The sequence below is a fragment of the Thalassophryne amazonica genome, chromosome 18 (assembly GCF_902500255.1).
Source record: "Thalassophryne amazonica chromosome 18, fThaAma1.1, whole genome shotgun sequence".
Classification (NCBI taxonomy): Eukaryota; Metazoa; Chordata; class Actinopteri; order Batrachoidiformes; family Batrachoididae; genus Thalassophryne; species Thalassophryne amazonica.
This window is the reverse complement of record NC_047120.1, coordinates 1,928,684-1,954,682: the sequence shown is the minus strand read 5'-3', so window position 1 is coordinate 1,954,682 and position 25,999 is coordinate 1,928,684. Positions and strand designations below refer to the sequence as shown.

At 43.0% G+C, this 25,999-nt stretch overlaps 1 protein-coding gene and 2 long non-coding RNA genes across 3 annotated transcripts in view; 2 read left to right on the top strand and 1 right to left on the bottom strand.

Moving 5' to 3' along the window:
• LOC117530232 (putative mediator of RNA polymerase II transcription subunit 26) overlaps positions 1–25,999 on the bottom strand; it is a 792,446-nt gene that overhangs the window by 172,262 nt on the left and 594,185 nt on the right. The gene's annotated exons all lie outside the window — the stretch shown is intronic.
• On the top strand, positions 15,101–25,896 carry LOC117530276. The gene is made up of 3 exons (XR_004566284.1): positions 15,101–15,112; positions 24,677–24,686; positions 25,573–25,896. It is a non-coding gene; the product is annotated as an uncharacterized LOC117530276 (long non-coding RNA).
• LOC117530258 lies at positions 23,100–23,780 on the top strand. Its single transcript, XR_004566267.1, has 3 exons — positions 23,100–23,269; positions 23,655–23,657; positions 23,741–23,780. It is a non-coding gene; the product is annotated as an uncharacterized LOC117530258 (long non-coding RNA).

Below are 25,999 nucleotides of genomic sequence, written 5' to 3'. Positions count from 1 at the left end.
TCTCACTAAAGTCTTTGAACTCGCCAGATGTGAATTGTGTACCATTGTCACTCACCAGTTTGAGCGGTATCCCCCATCTCGAACATGGCCTTGAGCCTATTGATGACCTGGGTACTAGATGTTGAAGTGAGGTGAGCTATCTCAATGTCTCTGGAGTAGTAATCTGTCACTATGAGGTAGGTCTGTTTCTCTAGTTCACAGAGATCTGCTGCTATGCACTGCCAAGGGCCCTCTGGAAGAGCTGTGGTGAGTAATGGTTCCCGTCGCTGAGTGGGCCTGTTTTGGATGCAGAATAGGCATGTTGACACTTTCTGGGTTATCTCCCTGCTAATGCATGGCCACCACACTGACATCCTTGCTTGTGCACGGCACCTTGTGAGGCCGTGGTGGCATCCATGAATCTGCTCCAGTATGGCAGGTCTCAGGGCAGCAGGGATGATGATCCTGTCCTGATACAGCACCAGCTCATTTGTTTCAGAGAGATGTGCCCTCGTGGAGAAGTAAGGCAGCAGGGATGGCAGCACTCGTGACCTGGGTGGCTACCCATTTCTGGTGAAGGTGACGATCTGCAGCTCACTGCCTTGCTGAGTGGCTGTGTGGATCTCACTGAGCCTCTGTGATGAGACTGGGGCATTTACAACAACTGACTCAACATAGGTCTGTACCTCCTGCTCTAGCTCTCCATCGCTCACGTTGGAGAAGGACCGTCTGGAAAGTGTGTCGGTGTCAACAAGCTGTTTCCCCGGGATGTGCTCAGCCACCACATTGAAACAGAGAAGGCACATGAGGAGCCTCTGACACCTGGGAGGAGCCTTGTCTAAGTCGTAAGTATTTATAAGTGGCAAGAGAGGTTTGTGGTCTGTGTGTATGTGGAAGCTGGCCATACCTTGTATGTAGCGGGCGAACCTCTCACAGGCCCACACACATGCCAGGCACTCCTTTTCAATCTGTGAGTACCTTTTTTCTGTCTCTGAGAATGTACGGGAACAGAATGCCACTGGCTTCAACTCACCCCCATGTTCTTGCATCAACGCAGCACCTAGGCCATAGCTGCTCGCATCTGCACTTACTACAGTCTTTCTGTCAGCTTCGTAGTATGCCGGGCAGGGGCCGACACCAGCATGGCTTTGATGCACTGAAACGCTCTTTCTTGTGTCTCACCCCAGACCCAGTCGTTCTCTCTCTTCAGCAGGTCTGTGATCGGATGCAGCTTTGTGGAGAGATCTGGCAGGAATCTCCCGACGTAATTGATGTGCCCCAGGACTTCACGCAGTTCCTTGACGTTTGTTGGACTGGCCATTTCTGTGATTGCATTCACCTTGCTGGGGTCTGGCCTCAGCCCCTCCGCACTGATGAGGTGGCCAAAGTACTGAATTTCTGGTTTGCCAAAGTGACATTTGGCCTTGTTCAGCTTTAGTCCACTGTCTCTGATAGTCTGTAAGACTGTAGTCAGGCGACGATCATACTCTTTGGTTGTGGCTCCATATACAAGGATGTCATCCATCACTACGACCACCTCCTCGTGATCCTTAAGCAGAGTGGACATCCGTCTATGGAAGATTTCTGGTGCTGATGTTATCCCGAATGGCAGCCTACGGAAACAAAATCTTCCCATAGGATTGATGAACATTGTCAGCTTACACTACTCTCCTCCAACGGGATTTGCCAGAACCCACTTGTCACGTCGAGAGTGGAGAATATTGTTGCTCCAGCCAGCTTTGGAGCTATGTCTTTGAGAGTGGGCAAAATGTACCTCTCATGCCGCACCGCTCTGTTCAGGCATTTTAGGTCTACGCAGTCTCTCACTTCTTTTTCTCAACAGGGACCATCGGGGCACACCAATCCGTGGGGCCTGTGACCTCCTCGATTATGCCCAGAGACAGCGTTCGCTTCAATTCAGCTTCCACTTTTGGAAGGAGAGGAAATGGGATGCAACGTGGCGTTGCCAGGGAGTAGGGCTCTACATTGGACTTCAATTCGATTTTCACTGGGTCGCACTTGAACAGTCCAATGTCCCCAAACACATCACTAAGCAGATCAGATGTAATGGCATTCACTCTCATTACTAGACCCATTCTCTTGGCAACACTGCATCCCAGTAGATTGTGAGAGTATGGCCCCTTGATAACAGTCACCCAGTACTTGTAGCACAGTCCCTAGTATGGACTTAAGGCAAGGAACCTGCCCACAGTTTGCACCTCACCTCCTGGGCTGGTAATGAGGGGTTTTGGCCCAGTCCTGATCAACCATGGACGTTGCAGTAGTTTATTGAAAGCAGGCTGTGACATTACGGTAATGTCTGCACTGGTGTCTATTTTAAATTCTACAGGACTGCCATTCACATCCAGCTCTACTATCCACTCATTGTCGGGGTCAGGCTGTGCAATCACGTCTGGCGTCGCCTCACGTACAGCACCAACAAAAAATGCATCCTCACTGGATTCATTGTCGGACGCAACGTTCACTTCTTTTAAGCACACATTTTGTTGTTTTATTTGTTCATTTTGACGAGCGATTGCTTTCTCAAGAGACAGTTGTGGCTCCAAATGCAACTTTTCTGACACATCCGTGTCCGAGATGCCAATCACAAGTCTATCCCTTATTTGCTCGTCCTTGTTAGCTCCGAACTGGAGGTCCTAATTTTGCCATTCTCACTAATTATTTGTTGAATCGGTCACTTCTGACACCATGTCATGAACGGAGACAATAACATGACTACCATGTAGGTTGTACTGAATAGAACTGACGGTTTATTCTGAACGTGACCCTATGATGTCATACGTAAAAGCAACTACGGTGGCCCACACATTCACATATCATCACAGTTTTGTCAGCACCATTTTTGCGAACACAGAGCAGGAAGCGTCACGTGGTGATGTGACGTAACAGACATGTGCAACAAGGCTCCTCACAGGCGGACAATCTGACGTGCTGTTTACATGGAAGACGATTGGGTTAGAAACAGACTTACACTCCCTCCTTTGACCCGATGGTAATTTCGATCAGATTGGGCAAATCTAATCAGATGGAGCTGTTTACGTGGTGTGATGTAGGTACAGAAATCCACCCGAGACGACCTCATTTCTTAATTTAAATTCAATTCAGAAAACCACAGCATTAATACTAGATCTAGTGCCTTGTCCTTGGTTGTCCCCTCGGTTGGGTCCTTTGGGGGCAACGTCCTTTTCTTCTACTGGTGCTCAGGAGATACTTGATCTACAAACAAAATCCTGCAAAAAAAAAAAAAAAAGGATTTTAAAAATAGGGTCAAACAACATCTTTTTTCCCTGAGGGTCAACAGTCTTATTGATAACTTTTTCAGACTTTGTTGTTTAAAAATACGAGGTATCTTATAAAACTAACCGGCAGTTTTATAATAATAAAAAAAAAAAACTATATGGATTTGATTGACATGCGATTACACCAATCATGCTTGAACCCTCGTGCACATGCGTGAGTTTTTTCATGTGTGTTGGTGATGTCATTTCCCTGTGGGCAGGCCTTGAGTGAGATGTGGTCCCGCCCTTTTGGCTGAATTCCTTTGTTTCACACGCTGCTCGAGACGGCGCGCGTTGCTTTATCAAACTTTTTTCTGGACCTGTGAGGAATATCCAAGTGGACTATTTGAGAAATTCAGCTGGTTTTCGGTGAAAAGTTTAACGGCTGATGAGAGATTATGGGGTGTTTCTGTCGCTGTAAGGACTTCCCACGGAGCAGGACGTCCTGCAGCGCTTCCAGGCGCCGTCGTCGGCCTGTTTCGACCTGAAAACATCCTAATTTAAGGCTTAATTCACTCAGGACGTCGTGAGAGAACAGAGAAGATTCAGAAGAGGCCGGCATGAGGACTTTATGCGGACTTTCCACTGTTTAAGGACATTTTGTAATGAAAGACGTGCGCGCAAATTGGCCGAGTCGTTTCTGTGACGACTCGGTGAATCTGTGTGCGCCGCGACAGGAAAAACACCTCCGTGTTGAAAACCATTTGTAAAATTCAGGCGGCTTTTGATGGCTTTCAACAAGTGAGTAACTGAGAAATTGTTTAACAGCTTGGGCATGTTCCAACTTGTCCGTTAAGGTTTCCAACGGAGGTGTTTTCCTGTCGCGACCGCCCGCGGTCGGGTCCGGCCCAACATGCGACTCTGCCTGCACGTTCTTTCATTACAAAATGTCTGTTAACAATGGAATGTCCGAATAAACTCCTCATGCCAACTTCTTCTGAAAGTTCTCTGACGACTTCCTGGGTCAACAGAGCCTGAAATGTGGAAGTTTTCAACTTGAAACGGTGAGACGCTGCCGCCTCGAAGCGCAGATTGCCGTCAGGCGCCGTGGGCCGTCCTTACGGCGACACTACCAGACCAAAATCTCTCATCAGCCGTTAAAATTTTTACCGAAAACCAGCTGAATTTATCGAATGGTGTCCACTCAGTTGTGCCTTACAGTTTTGAAAAAATTTTGATCAAACAAAGCAGCAGTCTCTGAGCCATTCCTAAACAATGAAAAAATCGACGAGAGGGTGGGCGACTCCTCACTCAAAGACTGCCCACAGGCGAATGACGTAACCAACAGAAACTCTCGCATGCCCACGAGGGTTCAAGCATGTCTGATGTAATCACACGTGATTCAAATCCATATGGTTTTTTGAAAAAAATAATAAGGTCGGATACTTTTCTAATAGACCTCGTATACTGCAAATACAGTTTTAATAATGTGTAAATTATTGTGTCACGTTGTTTTTCCAAGACAGCAGTGAGACCAGCTATGTTGTATCGCTGAGAGACGGTGGCACCAACAAAAAGACAGGAGGCAGAGCTGAAGATGTTGGGATTCTATTTGGGAATGACGAGAATGGACAGGATTAGGAATGAACACATCAGAGGGACAACTCAGGGGAGACGGTTTGGAGACAAAGTCAGAGAGGTGAGAATGAGATGGTTTGGACATGTGCAGAGGAGGGACCCAGAGTATATAGGGAGAAGGATGCTGAGGATGGAGCCACCAGGCAGGAGGAGAAAAGGGAGACCAAACCTACACCCCCCCCAGCCATCCCTGCTGAAGACAGTTTTGTCTTTGAGTCCAATCTGCAGTTCCCCCCACTACAGCCTGCTCACAACAACAGCTGCCCACTGCTTCTCTGACTATGACCCCTCCCCCTTCACCACAACAGATCTTCTTCAAGGAGCTTCACATGAGGATGTTTTAAATGCAGTTTCGATGTGGCTGCACAAAAGAGTTTTGACCTTTTTTTATTTTTTATAGTCAAAATCACTGAAATCCTGTATTTCCTGTTGAAATATACAACAGAGAGACAAGAAATGAGCCGAGTCTCTCCCCAGATTGTGCAACCCGTCACAAAGTGGACTGAGAGTGTGCTTGTTGCCATTTCTCAGAATGTTTCCAACATCATTTATGTCTGTATCATGGCCCAAGCAGAGGGTCACCCCTTTGAGTCTGGTCTGCTTGAGGTTTCTTCCTCAGAGGGAGTTTTTCCTTACCACTGTTGGTCTGGGGGTTGGTAAGGTTAGACCTTACCTGTGTGAAGCGCTCTGAGGCAACTCTGCTGTGATTTGGCGCTATATAAATGAAAAAAAATTGAATAATTTTTTAAGACACTTTTATACGTCTTCATTTCCAGTGTTCTGTAATATTTCACATATGTGTGTCATATTTATGTCTTGTTGATCTGATATAAATCCACAAGGAAGAAGCCTTGAGGCAGCCGGGATTTTGTTTGTAAAAAGACCTGAAAGTTCAGCTACAGTTTGCCTGAAGGTCCATCTGAGATGAAGCCTAGATTTGATGATTTGGTGAAAGAAAATCCTCCTCTGTACCTTCATCATGAAGCTGTATAACTGATGATACAAAATACAAAACATTACTGTGCACAATTTGTCCAATCAGCTCAATCAATCAATCAATTTTTTTTTATATAGCGCCAAATCACAACAAACAGTTGCCCCAAGGTGCTTTATATTGTAAGGCAAGGCCATACAATAATTATGTAAAACCCCAACGGTCAAAACGACCCCCTGTGAGCAAGCACTTGGCTACAGTGGGAAGGAAAAACTCCCTTTTAACAGGAAGAAACCTCCAGCAGAACCAGGCTCAGGGAGGGGCAGTCTTCTGCTGGGACTGGTTGGGGCTGAGGGAGAGAACCAGGAAAAAGACATGCTGTGGAGGGGAGCAGAGATCGATCACTACTGATTAAATGCAGAGTGGTGCATACAGAGCAAAAAGAGAAAGAAACACTCAGTGCATCATGGGAACCCCCCAGCAGTCTACGTCTATAGCAGCATAACTAAGGGATGGTTCAGGGTCACCTGATCCAGCCCTAACTATAAGCTTTAGCAAAAAGGAAAGTTTTAAGCCTAATCTTAAAAGTAGAGAGGGTGTCTGTCTCCCTGATCTGAATTGGGAGCTGGTTCCACAGGAGAGGAGCCTGAAAGCTGAAGGCTCTGCCTCCCATTCTACTCTTACAAACCCTAGGAACTACAAGTAAGCCTGCAGTCTGAGAGCGAAGCGCTCTATTGGGGTGATATGGTACTACGAGGTCCCTAAGATAAGATGGGACCTGATTATTCAAAACCTTATAAGTAAGAAGAAGAATTTTAAATTCTATTCTAGAATTAACAGGAAGCCAATGAAGAGAGGCCAATATGGGTGAGATATGCTCTCTCCTTCTAGTCCCCGTCAGTACTCTAGCTGCAGCATTTTGAATTAACTGAAGGCTTTTTAGGGAACTTTTAGGACAACCTGATAATAATGAATACAATAGTCCAGCCTAGAGGAAATAAATGCATGAATTAGTTTTTCAGCATCACTCTGAGACAAGACCTTTCTGATTTTAGAGATATTGCGTAAATGCAAAAAAGCAGTCCTACATATTTGTTTAATATGCGCTTTGAATGACATATCCTGATCAAAAATGACTCCAAGATTTCTCACAGTATTACTAGAGCTCAGGGTAATGCCATCCAGAGTAAGGATCTGGTTAGACACCATGTTTCTAAGATTTGTGGGGCCAAGTACAATAACTTCAGTTTTATCTGAGTTTAAAAGGAAATTAGAGGTCATCCATGTCTTTATGTCTGTAAGACAATCCTGCAGTTTAGCTAATTGGTGTGTGTCCTCTGGCTTCATGGATAGATAAAGCTGGGTATCATCTGCGTATAGGCAGCTAGAGAAGCCTATAAATTCCTCTGGGTGTCTTGGTGGCTTTCCTCACTCTCCTTCTTGCACAGTCACTCAGTTTTTCAGAACTGTCTACTCCACACACATACAGTACTATTGTCATGCTCAGCCCTGATCGGGGTTATGGTTTAAATTTTTCCTCTTTCTTTTACCCACCATCTGCTCCAGCTCTGAGTTATTAGTTGTTTATTTTCATCATGTGTTTATTCTCTGTTCTGTTTTTCATTGTCACTTTGTTTCTTTGATACTTCTGCCATGGTTTAGTTCTGTTCTTGTTTTGCTCAGTCAGTCTGTGTTTTTATTGTCATTTAGTTATCATCTGTTTATTTTTGCTATTCTCTTTTCTGTTATCTGTTCTGCTTTAGTATTGGGTTTTTGGTTTCTGTTCTATTCTAGTTTTCTTCAGCTGTTTTGCGGTTGCATTATTGATCATTAGTTTATCACTTGTTTATTTTGCTTTTCTCATTTGTGTCATCAGTTATGCTTTCGTATCAAGTTTTGCCGTCTGTTAATTATTTAGTCTTTGCTTATTTGTTCTGTCAAATGGTGATTTCCCCTGTCATAGTTATATTATAGTCTGTCTGATGATTTTCACTCCCGTCCCATCCCGCTCCCAGAAAAAAAATCCCATCCTGTCCCAATCCTGGACTGGAGTAAAAAAATAAATCCCATCCCATCCCACTCCTGTAAAGACGACTCCCAATCCCATCCCGCTTCCACTCCAAATCAGTCTCACTCCCATCCCACTCCCATATGTCTCACGCCGTGATGATCAATCAGGGACTGAATATGTGGTGACGTGGAGATGTCTGGAGTTTGACTGAAGATGTGAACATGTCCTGTCTCTGGTAGCAGCCTGTGAGCAGGACGTATGTCTCTTTTGTCCTTTATTTCACAATTATGATAGAGATTTTGGAGCGAGCAGCAGCACCACAGCAAGCAGCGGAGTTTCTTTCTTTCTTTGAGCGAATCATCTGTGGAGAATATTTTATTAATTAACTACACAGATGTATAATAAAACAAATGGTGACTGGTTTCAAAACACAACTATGACAGAGTTTTTTGGTGGAAGAGCGAGCTGCAGCAAGCAGGGGAGTTTCTTTTTTTTTTTTTAAGCTGTATACATGTGCACGTGTGAACGGGACAGTTGGTCCTCAACTTGGGTCCTGCAGAGGCGGAAGGACCGCTGAAAGCAGCCGTCATCCAGATTCAGCTCCTGGAGCAAATAATGATACTCTCTGTATTGGGAGCTTTCCACAACAACTCGCTCCGTGTGATCAAGGTCTGTCATGTTAACTTGACTGACAACTGGAGCCGGTGAGCGGAATGGAAGCTCCTATTTGATGACGCACCGGGGCGAATTTTTGCAGCAAAAGCAGAGCAACACACCAGGCGAAGGAGGCGCGTCCGTCGCCAACGCGACCCCCGCGAATTTGTAGCGTCTGACCGCTCCTGGTGTGAACGTGTTTTGGTTGTTTTAAATAGATGAAAATCATCATCTATTTTTGGCATTCCTGCTCCTGCCCGCTCCCGTTCATTTTTATTCCCGTCCCATCCCAATCACGGGATTGATAAAATTTTGACTCTCATCTCGCGGAATCCTGCAGGAATCACGTGACCCACGGGAATTCCCGAAAAATGTCATCCTCTAGTCTGATCCCTGTTCTCAGTTTTTACATCATCCCATCTTATTATGTTCACTCACACTCTTTGCACCTGTCTACGTATCTCTGTATCCTACATCACTCCACTTTGTGCACTCTCTTCCTCCCTATCTTGCACAGTGGTTAATCTTTGTTCACTGGCCACACCCCTTTCCAGATTGTTCCTCAGGTGCACCTTGTTAACTCCTGTCTTATTTAAACACCTCACAGCCACCACTTCCCCGCCAGTTTGTCGTCCCTTCTTGCACACATTCCAGCCTCTTGGTCTCAGTCCTGTTTTTGCCTAGTCGTGTACTGTTTATTGCTCTGCTCATCTTGACCTTGCCACTTGCCTCATCCATGAACTCTGTGTTTGCTCGTGCCTCTGATCCCTGCCTGTCTATGACCGCATCCCTGCCTAACCCTGATTGTACTTTTGCTCCGCTGCCTGATTACATGTGTACCAAATTAAAGCCTGGAAGAAAGTTTTACACCTAAGCCTAGTCTGGGAGTCTGCATCACGGGTGCAGTTGCCACAGGTGCCAGGTAGCCGCCTGGCCTGACAGCCATACTGTTTGTATTCAAGGGTGCAATTTAGAACTAGAAATTGTGGGGGACAAAGTGCGAGGCCCGCAGGGCTGAAGCCCATAGGCCGGGGGTCTGGGGGCCACTTTAGGCCCCTGAAGCCAATGGTTTCTAGATAAGCTAACATGCATTCTGAGCATCCAGAACAGTAATTTTAACATTTTGAGAAGACCATAAAGTGGACACCATTTGACTTATGCAATTTGAAACTGTGGATATAAGTACTTTATTCTGAGAATAGCCAGCATTGATTTTATTAACATCCTGGTGTAAATAAGGTATCACCACATGTGTAGAACTCAAAAAGAATGATAGGTTGAGTTTTCATTAAAAAAAAGCAACTGCAATGTGGTAAAATGTATTCATAAATATGAAAGAACAGGTTCTTAATAATTATTAACTATCACATACTGTATTTGTTTTTCTCAAGATTTGTTTTTGCATAAGTTTTTTAAAAAACAACAGATCATAAGTTTAGGATAAATTACTTATCATGGATTTAATTTTCACTGTGGCACTAATGACAACACTCATACTGAACATAATTTCACTTGCATAGACTGATTTTGGAGATCAAGCAATAATTGCAGATGGGCTTTCTGAGGTCCCAGATTACGGAAGCGTATTGCATTCACTGGATAAAAAAATGTTTGACCACTGATCTCGTAATTACGAGATCTTGATCTCGTAATTATGAGAAAAGATCTCATAATTATGAGATCTTTTCTCGTAATTATGACATCAGGATCTCATAATTATGAGAAAATATCTCATAATTACGAGATCTTTTCTCGTAATTATGAGAAAAGATCAGGTCTCTAAATAGTTTTATGTATATACTTCCGTACTTCCAGTCCCTCAGCACAGACGTGAGCTGAGCTCAGCCGATGATAACACATTATAATCAAACACAAAGTGTGGATTTTCCCCCTGAAGTGCTCCCGGATGAATGTCCAGGGAGGAGCACAGGGCGACTTCCAGCTTTCACTCACACAGACCCACCGACCACTGAGGGACACAGCGGGGCTCACTCCCACCCGGGCACATGCCAGTCTGTGTGCCCGAGCTGTGCCTCGCCTCGCTGGAGGAGTTTCATTCATCCAGCAACAGTTTAGTGGGAAATCCACACTTTGTGCGCTGTGGTGTGGATCACAGTGCAGTGTCGGAGGTTACAAATTGGCCTATTTTCGATTATGACTCAGGCATTCTCACGCTTGGACTGGACGTACGGAAGCGATTACACACACACACACACACACACACACACACACACACACACACACACACACACACACACACACACACACACACACACACACACACACACACACACACAGAGAGAGAAAATAAATAAATAAAAACAATAGCTTGATCTCATAATTACGGCGATGTGGAGCATAATTTCTTGTTATAACGTGATAATTTGTTATAACGTGAAAATACCGCATCATGAAATAACATGATAATTTCATATGACGAAATAACGTGATAAGTTTCATGTTATAACGTGATAAATATCACGTTATAACATGAAACTTTTCACGTAATTGCATGATACTGAGCCAAATATATATTAGCGCTTGGCAGCTCAGAGCTTCCGTACGTAAGAAAGAGAGCGACGTCCAGCACGTCAGACTGGGCTTTCTGCCGGAACAATCCCAAGGACTTGAGATGCCTGCAGTATTGACATACTAATATTAATATCATCCTCATTTTTAAGAAATATCAGTCTTTCCCAGTGTCTCAGACCGAGAAGGTGGTAACAGCAGATTAATGGCGACAGCGCCATCATGCCCGCTGATCATTGAGGAAGCGCGCATACGGGGAAGCTGGAGACACCTGATCTCGTAATTTCGAGATAAGATCTCGTAATTACGAGATCTTTTCTCGTAATTATGAGATCCTGATGTCGTAATTATGAGAAAAGATCTCGTAATTATGAGATCTTATCTCGAAATTACGAGATCAGTGGTCTATTTTTTTTTTATCCAGTGAATGCAATACGCTTCCATACCAGATAACTTTTCTGATTTCCTTTTCTAACTTTCAGAATTTAGTAAATTAGCATATGGTCCATTGATACTTATGTGTAGACACTAGTCCCTAGAGGCAACTATTTTTGGTTTCAAATCTGGGCAAATGCAGTCCCAGAAAATTATGAATGTGACAAACAAGAAACAGGTGTTGTAAACAAGTCAATGATGCTAAAAATACAAACTTGCAGAAACAGATACTATTCTGACATGGTTTTGCACATAAGACTGACATAGCATGTTTCAAGTACACACATATATGTCAGAAGGTGGGGGGAGACATACCATATTCTGTCCCCCCATCTCCCACCAAATTGTACCCATGTTTGTATTGCTTCATAAATAATGGAAATAAAGTCTAAGACATATTCAACAACTTCGAAATGTTCATGTATCCATCCCCCTTCACAAAAACAAACAAACAAACAAAAAACCTGGCAATAAAACTGATTATTTTCAGGCATTATACCAAAGTGTTCCATTATTTATACAACCCATCATCTTGGCTTTTATATTTTTAATTAATTTATATCAAGTTATAGAGATTTGCTTTAAATTTGAGTTTAAGGAAGATCATTTTAGATTTTTTTTTTTATTATTTTATTTTATTTTGTTTTGTATTTGAAATGGCATAAACAAATTAAAATATGTGAAATACCAAGTGTTCCAATACTTTTGGAGGTCATTGTATGTGGATCTAAAAAAAACTTTAGCATTTTCTTGATCTAGTCATCTGTTCCTCTTGTTTGGCCTTGAAGTCTTTTGATGTAAGCAGCTCTTCTGCTACATTCATGTCATCATCAGAGCTTCAAAAAATAAATCAGTAACTGATCGGTGTCAGAAGAATCTGGTCATTTAATTCACCTCCTTCCCCCAGTTGTCTTTTTAATATCAGATTGTGATGACCCAGGGTAAAGTTTATTTCCATTATATGTTTTCTTATGCTTTTATTTTTGTACTTCCTTTTAACCCGGAAGTGTATCGAAAAAGACAGTATCAGAAGGTAACTTGACACAAGGTAAAAACGGAAAAAGGTGAACAAACGCAAGAAGAAACGTGATGGAGCTTAAACGGGGAGAGAAAGTTTAGCTTCAGTCGAAAGTGGCTACAAGGTACGGTAAATTTATCTAGGAGTATGTTGTAAATAAGTATGTTATCTTTTCAGTAAAGAGTAGAATATTAAGTTAAAACCCCCAAATAATGTGTTCTAATGTATTGTTTTATTTTCTTTTGCCTTTTTTACAGAGCTCTTACGTTGGTTTGAGAACAGCAAAGAATTAATAAAATCCTTAAACCATCAGTCCGGGTTAACTAATTTCCACTGGATGCAATACAGATGATGTGTCTTCAGTCGTCTGTGTCACAGTCTTATGAACTAAACAAACATCAGACATTTGTTGCTTCTTCTCAGGACAAATGTTCTCCACCAATGGTGAGACACAGTTTTTGTTAAACTCCGCCTCTGTCAAAGGTTTGTCATGTTTCGTGATGAACTTGGCCACTTCCCAGCCTGATTTGATGATGTTTTCATGATATGTCCACTCGAGGTAAGCGGCTCTGCACCCTCACTGAAAACAGTCTGATCTAAGAACTGCCTCAGTTTACTGACTCGTCTGACTGTTTGACAATAAACACTTTCAGGCTGAAAGTCTTTCTGTTACTACAGCACTGAGATTGGAAAAAGATACTGTTATATATTATAACAAATATTAAGTTAAAACCCCCAAGTAATCTGTGTTCTAATGTATTGTTTTATTTTCTTTTGCCTTTTTTACAGAGCTCGGTTGGTTTGAGAACAGCAAAGAATTAATAAAGTCCTTAAACCATCAGTCCGGCTAACTAATTTCGACTGGATGCTACAGTAAGCGTTTGACCATCCGCTGCCATGTTCCTCCACGTGGTCTGAAGGTTCAACTGTGTGTACCCACGACGGACAGCAGGTGGCAGCAGTTGGTCGGAAAATTGAAAGGACAACGGAACGAACATCTGAATTAAACATGGAGAACTCCCAGGCATCGTTTGAAAATCCAATGAATCAATCAATCAATTTTATTTATATAGCTCCAAATCACAACAAACAGTTGCCCCAAGGCGCTTTATATTGTAAGGCAAGGCCATACAATAATTACGTAAAAACCCCAACGGTCAAAACGACCCCCTGTGAGCAAGCACTTGGTGACAGTGGGAAGGAAAAACTCCCTTTTAACAGGAAGAAACCTGACAACATACAGACATACAGGCAACAATTGGAAAGAAAATCTGTTGGCTCATTCAGAGAGTAGAGGCCAGGACATGTCTAATGTGTCCCGCCGCTCTGAGAGAATAAAAACACCAACTGAAAAGATGCTTGCTTATCAAAAGGAAGAATTAAATAAAAAAGCAAAAAGACTTTTGTGTTTATATGAACAGTGGAAAATGGAAGCATGTGCAGCGAGGGAAAATGAAAATCAGACCTAAGTGAAATAAATCTGTCATCACTCGCAGACATATTAGAAAAAGGGAAAGATGACATCATGAAACTGTACGCTGAAATAAGGAGCCATGTGGCACCACCAGCAGATTTACGGAGAAAAATTGATGCTTGTGAAGCGGTAACTCATGACATGAAAATCATCTTTGAAAGATTATCTGGCATTGATGGAGATTTTGATGCAGAAAATGTAAGAAATCATCTACATGAGCTTGTGGATCATGACTATACTCTCTCCATATACGCTTCTACTGCTGCAAATTCAAATATCACCCACCATTCCTCATCTTCTTACCTTGCATCAAAACGGGCTGATGCAGCTGCAGAGCTAGCAGCGAAAGAGGCTGAATACAAGATTGTTCAAGAGGAAAGAAAGCAGAAGGAAAGGATTAAGGCTTTAGAGCAACAACACAAGAAAGAAATGGAAATTCAAAGATCTGAGTTGGAGCGTCTGCAGGCTGAGAAGGATGTGGAAGCAGCCCGAGCCAGGCTTGAAACCTACAACAGACAAATAACACAGGTGGGGGACGTCCAGTCAGTCAGAAGTGAGCAAGTCATCCCCAGTAGCGCATCTCAGCTGCCATCTAACACACCTACGTCATCAGTAACCCCTAGCGTCGCTCAGCTTGCAAGGGCAGTTCAAGATAACATAATGATGAACAGACTTCCTACACCTGAGCCGACGGTGTTCAATGGAGAGCCAATCCTCTATTGAATGGAAATCCTCCTTCATGTCACTGATCGATCAAAAGGGCATCTCCGCTGCAGACAAACTGTACTACCTTAAATGGTCTGTGAGCGGTCCAGCTCATAAATGCCTTGAGGGAACCTTCTTCAGAAATGATGAAGAAGCTTACCGAGATGCCTGGGAAAAGCTTAACCAGCGGTACGGCCAGGCATTCGTTATTCAAAGGGCATTCATAGAGAGGCTATCAGGTTGGCCAAAAATACAGTCTGAAGACGGTGAAGGGCTAAGACGCTTTTCAGATTTCACAAATGCATGCATGCTTGCTATGCCTCATGTAAAGGGCCTGGAAATATTAAATGACTGTGAAGAAAATCAAAGGCTCATACAGAAACTGCCAGACTGGTTCGCTGCCAGGTGGAATCGCCATGTTACAAAGGCCCTGATGGAAGGTAACGAGTTTCCCTGCTTCAATGATTTTGCTGCATTTCTGTCAGAGGAAGCGGAAGTTGCCTGTAACCCAGTCACCTCCATTCATGCACTTCATTCTCTGGAGACAACAGGCGACAAAGGCAATCCAAAAGACAATAAAAGAAACAAAGCCAGTGTATTCAATACAAAAACAACTGTACAAAGAGATGAACAATGTACTCATAAAACATGCATTGGATCTCCATGCATGTTATGCCAAGACACACATCAACTCCACAAGTGCCCAAACCTCATGAAAATGTCTCTGAAAGATCGAAGGTCATCTGTCAAGGACCATAAATTGTGCTATGGCTGTTTGAAACCAGGTCACAGTGTGAAGGACTGTAGATCCCACCTTACTTGTGACATATGTACAAAAAAGCACCCAAGCTGCCTTCATGATGTAAATTACAGCAGTGAGCTGAAAAGAGAAAGTCATGAATATTGAAAATGCAGCACAAATTAACACACCGGAGACAACAACCACCATGTCACATAACATTACCAGAGAAGGACAATCTGTCAACACCTCAGTGATAGTTCCAGTGTGGGTGTCATCAGCTACAAATCCATGCAAGGAAAAACTTGTCTGTGCACTATTGGACACACAAAGTGACACCGCCTTTATTGATCAGGATGTGAGTCATGAACTGCAAACCGATGTTTGTCCAGTGAAACTGAAACTAACTACCATGATGGGAAAGAATACAGTTGTAAGCAGTGGAAAGGTGTGTGGTCTTCGTGTTAGGGGCTACAGCTCTACAACAGTTATCCAGCTCCCTCCTGCAAACACAAAGGACTGTATTCCTGCAAACCGCAATCACATACCGACTTGTGAAACAGCCAAACGCTGGAGTCACATCACCAATCATCAATGAAGTCCCACCACTCCTCAGTTGTGAAGTAGCTCTCTTGATTGGTTATAACTGTCTCCGAGCCTTAGCACCAAGACGAGTGATACTAAGCCAAGATGATTAGCCTCATGCTGTGCAAACAGACTTAGGATGGAGTATAGTTGGCAGCTCAGAGCCTTGCCTTGAGACTGATATGATAGGTAGCCTTTGTCACCATGTTACTGTAAAAGAGATCTCTCCAGTAACTCCCATGGATGCAGTTCCTGCTTTGGAAAGTGACTTCAAAGAGGTCAGCAAAAATTACAGAACAGTGTCACAAGAGGATCTCATCTTCCTCGACAAACTTAAGAAAGGCATAAGGAAAACTGAACAAGGGCATTATGAAATGCCACTCCCCTTTAAGGAAAGACCACAGATGCCTGATAAGACAGCTCGCAGAGGTCCGACTTAACCAACTCAAGAGGAAATTTGCCAGAGACGAGACATACAAGGAAGATTATGTTAAGTACATGAATGACATCATTCAAAGAGGTGATGCTGAGGAAGCTCAAGATGACACATTTCCTGGTGAAACGTGGTATATACCACATCATGGCATCTATCATTCAAAGAACCCTGATAAGCTGTGTGTGGTTTTTGACTGTTCAGCCAAGCATAAAGGAACCAGTCTCAATGAGCAACTCCTAGCTGGACCAGACATGATTAACAATATGACAGGTGTTCTTCTACGCTTCCGGCAGCATTAAATAGCTCTAATATGTGACACAGAGAAAATGTTTCACCAGTTTCAAGTCCAAAAGAATGATCGCAACTACCTCCGCTTCTTGTGGTGGAAAAATGGAGATGTAAGCACACAGTCACAAGTGTACAGGATGACAGTACATCTGTTTGGTGCTGTCTCCTCCCCTGGGTGTGCAAATTATTGGCTAAAACACCTAGCCAATGAGAACAGTCTTGAATTCCCACTATGTTCTCAGTTCATAGCCAGAGACTTCTATGTGGATGATGGAGTAACAAGTGCAAAGACAGTAGAAGATGGTATACGGCTGGTACAAGAGGCTCGTGAAATTTGTGCAAAAGGTGGTCTGCGGCTACACAAGTTTGTATTGAACAGCGATGCACTTCTGAACAGCATACCAGCATCAGAACATGCAACAGATATCAAAACAAAGGACCTTGCTTTCTCTGAGGTAACAGAGAGCGCACTGGGTATTCACTGGAGCAGAGAAAAGGACTGCTTCTCATTCAACATTGTGCTGAGAGAACAACCTCCTACACGGCGTGGAGTATTGTCCACTGTAGTAGCAGCAGTATATGATCCTCTGAGATTTGTCGCCCCCTACCTCCTCACTGGCAAAAAAATCCTGCAGGAGATGTGTCGTCATGGTACTGGATGGGATGACCCGCTGCCTGAACATCTAAGGCCACGGTGGGAGTGTTGGAGAAAAGATCTCATCAAACTAGAGAAATTGCAGATAGCTAGATGTTATGTGCCTGATGGCTTTGGAGAAGTGGTGAAAAAGGAACTGCATCATTTTTCAGATGCAGGCACCGCTGGTTCATATCTAAGACTGATAAACCGTAACAGATGTCCACTGTGCTTTTGTCATGGGAAAGGCTCGTGTCTCTCACACAAAGGTCACCACCATCCCAAGGTTGGAACTCACTGCAGCAGCAGTCTGTCACAGTGAGTAACATGCGCAGAGAAGAGCTACTGTATAACAATGTGGAAGAGTTCTTTTGGACAGATTCAGAGGTCATTCTTGGATACATAAATAACGAAGGAAGACGCTTCCATACTTTTGTCGCGAATAGAGTGCAGAAGATTCGCAATAGTACAACCCCCCCCCCAAACAATGGTTTTATGTTCCCACCTGTGAAAATTCTGCAGACAAGGTATCCAGGGGAACAACAATGGATGAACTACTGTCATCTGACTGGCTCACAGGTCCTAAATTCCTGTGGGAAAAGGAAATACACCACCCCACAAAGGAGAGTATTGAACTTCCAATCGGAGACCCAGAAGTGAGGAAGGTGCAAACATTACACACACAAACAGCTGAACATGTGAGTCTTGCTGACTGCCTGGTAAAGTTGTCATCCTGGTCTCATGCCATAGGTGCTGTAGCACGTCTCAGACGCCGTCTGCTAAAAGATAAGTTAAATGCACACACTACTTTGAGTGAACGATAAAAAGCAGAGCTTGTAATCATCAAAGATCTCCAAAGACAAGCATATCAGGAAGAAATAAAGTTACTAAGCAAAGGTAGACCATTACCAAGTAATGACAAACTGCACCCTCTTGACATGTTTTTGGACAGAGATGCTGTGCTCAAGGTGGGAGGAGGACTGCATCACTTATCCCTTCCAAGCTTATTCAAACACCCGACTGTCATTCCTAGAGAGCATCATGTCACAAAACTGATAATTGCACACTGCCATGAAAGGGTTAATCATCAAGGCAAGGGCTTGACAATGAAATTTGATGTATGTTCGCCAGTGTGTGTTTTGTCGTAAACTTAGGAGACCTGTAAAAGGTCAGAAAATGAGTGATCTCCCAATAGAAAGAATGGAACCCTCTCCACCTTTTACATACTGCGGCATGGATGTTTTTGGTCCATTTCTGACAAAGCAAGGACGGAAAGAACACAAAAGATGTTTCTACTGCCATTCATGTTGAAATGTTAGATGATCTCACAACTGATGCATTTATCAATGGACTGCGATGCTTTATTGCATTATGAGGCTCAGTCAGACAGATTAAATGTGACCACGGTACCAATTTTGTAGGTGCCAAAAATGAATTGAATGCAGCTCTACAGGAAGTTGATGCTGAGAAACTGGCAACTTTCCTCACAGAAAAACAATGTGACTTTGTCTTCAATGCACCTCATGCAAGCTACGCTGGTGGAGTGTGGGAGCGACAAATAAGGACTGTGAGAAATATTCTGAACTATGCACTCATCCTCTCGCCTGGTCGACTCAATGACACTTCCTTAAGGACCTTTTTGTACGAAACAGCAGCGATCGTAAACAGCCGCCCACTCACAACAGACAACCTCAACGATCCGAACAGTTTGGAACCACTGACTCGTAATCACCTCATCACCATGAAGGCTACCACTGCTTTACCTCCCCCAGGAAGGTTTGTTCGGGAGGACCTGTTTGGACAAAAGAGATGGCGCCAAATTCAGTATCTGGCAGAGCAGTTCTGGAGCCGTTGGAGGAAGGAGTACCTCCACAACATCATGGTCAGACAACGATGGCACAAGCCTAAGAGAAACATTCAAGTAGGTGACATAGAAAGCAGAGTTGTAGTCTTACACACCTCTCTGCAGCTTCTCTCCCACTGCCATCCCCCCAATACCCCATCCCCGTAGAGACGGTGCCTGCTCCCAGACCACCAACAACCAGTAAAAATTTAAGTATAAAAATTCAAAAAGAAAAAATAATATAGCACCTTCAACTGCACCACAGATTAAAACAGTTAAATGTGGTTTATTAAACATTAGGTCTCTCTCTTCTGAGTCCCTGTTAGTAAATGATATAATAATTGATCAACATATTGATTTATTCTGCCTTACAGAAACCTGGTTACAGCAGGATGAATATGTTAGTTTAAATAAGTCAACACCCCCGAGTCACACTAACTGCCAGAACATTCGTAGCACGGGCCGAGGGGGAGGATTAGCAGCAATCTTCCACTCCAGCTTATTAATTAATCAAAAAGCCAGACAGAGCTTTAATTCACTTAAAAGCTTGACTCTTAGTATTGTCCATCCAAATTGGAAGTCCCAAAAACCAGTTTTATTTATCTATCGTCCACCTGGTCGTTACTGTGAGTTTCTCTGTGAATTTTCAGACCTTTTGTCTGACTTAGTGCTTAACTCTGATAAGATAATTATAGTGGGCGATTTTAACATCCACATAGATGCTGAGACTGACAGCCTCAACACTGCATTTAATCTATTATTAGACCCAATTGGCTTCGCTCAAAATGTAAATGAGTCCATCCACCACTTTAACCATACTTTAGATCTTGTTCTGACTTATGGTATGGAAATTGAAGACTTAACAGTATTCCCTGAAAACCCCCTTCTGTCTGATCATTTCTTAATAACATTTACATTTACTTTAATGGACTACCCAGCAGTGGGGAATAAGTTTCATTACATAGAAGTCTTTTGGAAAGCGCTGTAACTAGGTTTAAGGACATGATTCCTTCTTTATGTTCTCCAGTGCCATATACCAACACAGTGCAGAGTAGCTACCTAAACTCTGTGAGTGAGATAGATTATCTCGTCAATAGTTTTACATCCTCATTGAGCACAACTTTGGATGCTGTAGCTCCTCTGAAAAAGAGAGCCTTAAATCAGAAGGGCCTGACTGCGTGGTATAACTCACAGACTCGCAGCTTAAAGCAGATAACCCGTAAGTTGGAGAGGAAATGGCGCCTCACTAATTTAGAAGATCTTCACTTAGCCTGGACAAAGAGTCTGTTGCTCTATAAAAAAAAGCCCACCGTAAAGCTAGGACATCTTACTACTCATTACTAATTGAAGAAAATAAGAACAACCCCAGGTTTCTTTTCAGCACTGTAGCCAGGCTGACAAAGAGTCAGAGCTCTATTGAGCCGAGTATTCCTTTAACTAGTAATGACTTCATGACTTTCTTTGCTAATAAAATTTTAACTATTAGAGAAAAAAATACTCATAACCATCCCAAAGACATATCGTTATCTTTGGCTGCTTTCAGTAATGCTGGTATTTGGTTAGACTCTTTCTCTCTCATTGTTCTGTCTTGAGTTATTTTCATTAGTCACTTCCTCCAAACCAAACATGTCTATTAGACCCCATTCCTACCAGGCTGCTCAAGGAAGCCCTACCATTAATTAATGCTTCGATCTTAAATATGATCAGTCTATCTTTATTAGTTGGCTATGTACCACAGGCTTTTAAGGTGGCAGTAATTAAACCATTACTTAAAAAGCCATCACTTGACCCAGCTATCTTAGCTAATTATAGGCCAATCTCCAACCTTCCTTTTCTCTCAAAAATTCTTGAAAGGGTAGTTGTAAAACAGCTGATCATCTGCAGAGGAATGGTCTATTTGAAGAGTTTCAGTCAGGTTTCAGAATTCATCATAGTACAGAAACAGCATTAGTGAAGGTTACAAATGATCTTCTTATGACCTCAGACAGTGGACTCATCTCTGTGCGTGTCCTGTTAGACCTCAGTGCTGCTTTTGATACTGTTGACCATAAAATTTTATTACAGAGATTAGAGCATGCCATAGGTATTAAAGGCACTGCGCTGCGGTGGTTTGAATCATATTTATCTAATAGATTGCAATTTGTTCATGTAAATGGGGAATCTTCTTCACAGACTAAGGTTAATTATGGAGTTCCACAAGGTTCTGTGCTAGGACCAATTTTATTCACTTTATACATGCTTCCCTTAGGCAGTATTATTAGACGGCATTGCTTAAATTTTCATTGTTATGCAGATGATACCCAGCTTTATCTATCCATGAAGCCAGAGGACACACACCAATTAGCTAAACTGCAGGATTGTCTTACAGACATAAAGACATGGATGACCTCTAATTTCCTGCTTTTAAACTCAGATAAAACTGAAGTTATTGTACTTGGCCCCACAAATCTTAGAAACATGGTGTCTAACCAGATCCTTACTCTGGATGGCATTACCCTGACCTCTAGTAATACTGTGAGAAATCCTGGAGTCATTTTTGATCAGGATATGTCCTTCAATGCGCATATTAAACAAATATGTAAGACTGCTTTTTTGCATTTACGCAATATCTCTAAAATTAGAAAGGTCTTGTCTCAGAGTGATGCTGAAAAACTAATTCATGCATTTATTTCCTCTAGGCTGGACTATTGTAATTCATTATTATCAGGTTGTCCTAAAAGTTCCCTGAAAAGCCTTCAGTTAATTCAAAATGCTGCAGCTAGAGTACTAACGGGGACTAGAAGGAGAGAGCATATCTCACCCATATTGGCCTCTCTTCATTGGCTTCCTGTTAATTCTAGAATAGAATTTAAAATTCTTCTTCTTACTTATAAGGTTTTGAATAATCAGGTCCCATCTTATCTTAGGGACCTCATATCAACTGCGGGGTTACTTGTAGTTCCTAGGGTTTGTAAGAGTAGAATGGGAGGCAGAGCCTTCAGCTTTCAGGCTCCTCTCCTGTGGAACCAGCTCCCAATTCAGATCAGGGAGACAGACACCCTCTCTACTTTTAAGATTAGGCTTAAAATTTTCCTTTTTGCTAAAGCTTATAGTTAGGGCTGGATCAGGTGATCCTGAACCATCCCTTAGTTATGCTGCTATAGACTTAGACTGCTGGGGGGTTCCCATGATGCACTGAGTGTTTCTTTCTCTTTTTGCTCTGTATGCACCACTCTGCATTTAATCATTAGTGATTGATCTCTGCTCCCCTCCACAGCATGTCTTTTTCCTGGTTCTCTCCCTCAGCCCCAACCAGTCCCAGCAGAAGACTGCCCCTCCCTGAGCCTTGTTCTGCTGGAGGTTTCTTCCTGTTAAAAGGGAGTTTTTCCTTCCCACTGTCGCCAAGTGCTTGCTCACAGGGGGTCGTTTTGACCGTTGGGGTTTTTACGTAATTATTGTATGGCCGTGCCTTACAATATAAGGTGCCTTGGGGCAACTGTTTGTTGTGATTTGGTGCTATATAAATAAAATTGATGAATTGATGATGATGATAAGAACTGCCTCAGTTTACTGACTCGTCTGACTGTTTGACAAAAACCGCTTTCATCTGTACACAGAACACTGACAGCAGAAGCTGATGGAGAGGACGATGGAGGACCACAACCAGCCAGCAACTCAGGTCCAAACAGGCATTTACAACCAGATACCAGTGGCAGGAGTTCAGACAGTTCTGGAACTGAGACTGATGACAGTTATGACTGGGAACAGACCAGAGAAATTCAGTCATGTTTTACCTGTCGAAAAAATATCAGTATTGTTAGTTCAAGCAAATGCAACATTGCTGAGACAGAATTTATGTATTCTCAAGCATCTGGACCCACGAACAGTTCAGAGCAATACAAGGTGAGGCAAGCAAGCGTGAAACCATTGAGCTGTTCTGATTGGAGTAAAACACAGAAACAGAAGACAATTCAGACAGGAAAGAAACCATTTGACTGTTCTGAATCAAAGATTTGGACAAAAGGGTGACCTGCAAAAACACATAATTCACACAGGACACAAACAATTTGGCTGTTCTGAATGTGGTCGCAGATTTGGAGATAAGAGCAACCTGAAAAGACACACGAGATAATTCATACAAGACAAAAAGTGGGTTGGAGACAAGGGGTGGGTTGGAGTTCCTCCTGGACACAAGCCTCGAGTGTCCTCGGTACCACTGTGAAGGGTTTTGCCAGGAGAGATCTTGGTATGAGGATGTTTCAAAAGAAACAAACCCCAGCTAAAACCTCCACAAAGCTTCTCCCAGTGCTGTGGGGAGACATCTCCTCTGTAGCAGCACTCAGCTGGGTCATCCAACAGATCAGCGGTGTCATCCACCAGATAGTTCTGATCCTGGACCCCAGCAACAACACCATCAATGGGCTAAAAGAATCCAGTGAAACTGCGTCATTGTAAATTGGTCCATTGGGGAGAAGAAAAAGATCTCTCACTGCTTCCCCTACTCAAACGTGAGAAGTGGGGCAGGAGATCAAAGGCAGTATTTGAGGAGAGGAAAGGTCACCATCTTGAAGAGACCCCTCGGATACATTTAAGGCAAATGAAAAAAAAAGACAAAAACAGTTTGTCTGTTCTGAATGTGATCAAAGATTTGGACAACAGGATGAGCTGAAAAAACACATAATTCACACAGGACACAAACAGTTTGGCTGTTCTGAATGTGGTCGAAGATTTGGACAAGGGTACGACCTGAACAGACACATGATAATTCACACAGGCAGGAGATCAAAGGCAGTATTTGAGGAGAAGAAAGGTCACCATCTTGAAGAGAGCCCTCGGATACATAGTCAGTAATGTTAAGGGTGCAGCTTTAGACCCCGGGTCTGGAGCCCACTGCACTCTTGTAGAAGGAAATTCAAGACAAATGAAAAAAAAAAAGACAAACAATTTGACTGTTCTGAATGTGGTCGAAGATTTTGGCAGAGGTGCGACCTGAACAGACACATGATAATTCACATTTGGCTGTTATGAATGTTGTCGCAAATTTGGAGATAAGAGCACCCTGAAAAGACACATGATAATTCATACAACTGAATGTGTTCTGAATGTGGTCAAAGATTTGGACAAAAGGGCGACCTGAAAAAAACACACAATTCACATAGGACACAAACAATTTGGCTGTTCTGAATGTGGTTGCAGATTTGGAGATAAGAGCACCCTGAAAAGACACATGATAATTCACCCAGGACACAGGACAGCGCTGTTAGCTTCGGTCGCGTTAGGACCAGTTATTTTGGCTCCAACAACGCTGCTTTTAAAGTAGAATTCCTTCGTGAAGAGGTCTTTCTACAAACATGTCTGAAATCCAGCAGTTGAGGAACATGTTGAAACTACAGAGAACACCTGCTGATGAAGGAATGATCACAGACCAGGAAGAAGAAATATGTCATTTAAAAGAAGAGAACAAAAGAGACATGCAGCAGTTGTTGGTGATTAAAGAAGAAACTCTCCCTGAACACCAGGAATGGAATCTGAGTGTTGACCAGGAGGACATTAAAGAAGAAGAGAAGTTGTGGATAAGTCAGCAGGGAGAGCAGCTTCAGCAGCTGGAGGAGGCAGATCTCACCAAGTTTGGTTTCACTGCCGTCCCTGTGAAGAGTGAAAATGATGATGAAAAACCAGAGTCATCACAGCTTCATCAAAGCCCAAGTGATGAGAGCACAGAGGCTGAGCCTGTAGCCAGCAGCTCATCTGTACACAGAACACTGACAGCAGAAGCTGATGGAGAGGACGATGGAGGACCACAACCAGCCAGCAACTCAGGTCCAAACAGTCATTTACAACCAGATACCAGTGGCAGGAGTTCAGACACTTCTGGAACTGAGACTGATGACAGTGATAAAAGCTGTAAATATGGAAAAGCATCTGGTCACATGAACAGCTCAGAGCAACAAAAGGAGCGGCAAACAAGAAGAAAACCATTTAGCTGTTCTGATTGGTGAAAAATACTGGAACAGAAGGACACTGTGAAGCCACAAAGGACAAACCACACAGGACAAATCTCCTGTGGAAGCACTCAGCTGGATAATCCACCAGATCAGCATAGTTCTGATCCTGGACTCCAGCAACAACAGCATCAATGGGCCAGAAGAATCAAACAAAACTATGCCACAGTAAATTGGACCATTGAAGAGAAAAAAAAGATCTTTCACTGCTTCACTTACTCAAGGCATGAGAAGTGGGGCAGAAAGAAAAAGGCAGTATTTGAGGAACGCATAAAAGAAGCGGATCTACCACCAGAAAAGAAAGAAGCCACCACAACTGCAAAACTGCAATCGATCGCCTCACAAATCACAAAATATCTGACAGCAGAGGAAATACAAAAAATAAAGGAAGATGCCCAAAAGGAAGCGATAAAAGATCATCAGTTGATGGATAAAGGGAAGCAACTTCAGTTTGAAAGGAGTCAGTGGAAGAGGGAGGAAGACTGGATACTGCTGTGGGCAATGGAATATGCCAAATTAAAATACACCAACAACCAGACAAAGAGAAGTGGAGAATGGCAAAAAAATATTCCACCACCACTGCCCAAGTAAAAAAGACACCCTAAGTAAGCAACTCACCACCCAAAAATCCAACTTTATCACAAACTTTATCACAACTTTATCAAGCAAACCCCTCACACCAAAGAAAAAGTAGGTGTCAAACACAACCCCAACAAAAAAGAAATCACGCACTGCCCCTCGAAAAAATGAACCATTCCCTGCCCCCCGAAAAAAACGAACCATTCACTGCCCCCCGAAAAAACGAGCAACTCACTGCCCCCCGAAAAAAACGAACCATTCACTGCCCCCCGAAAAAAATGAACCATTCACTGCCCCC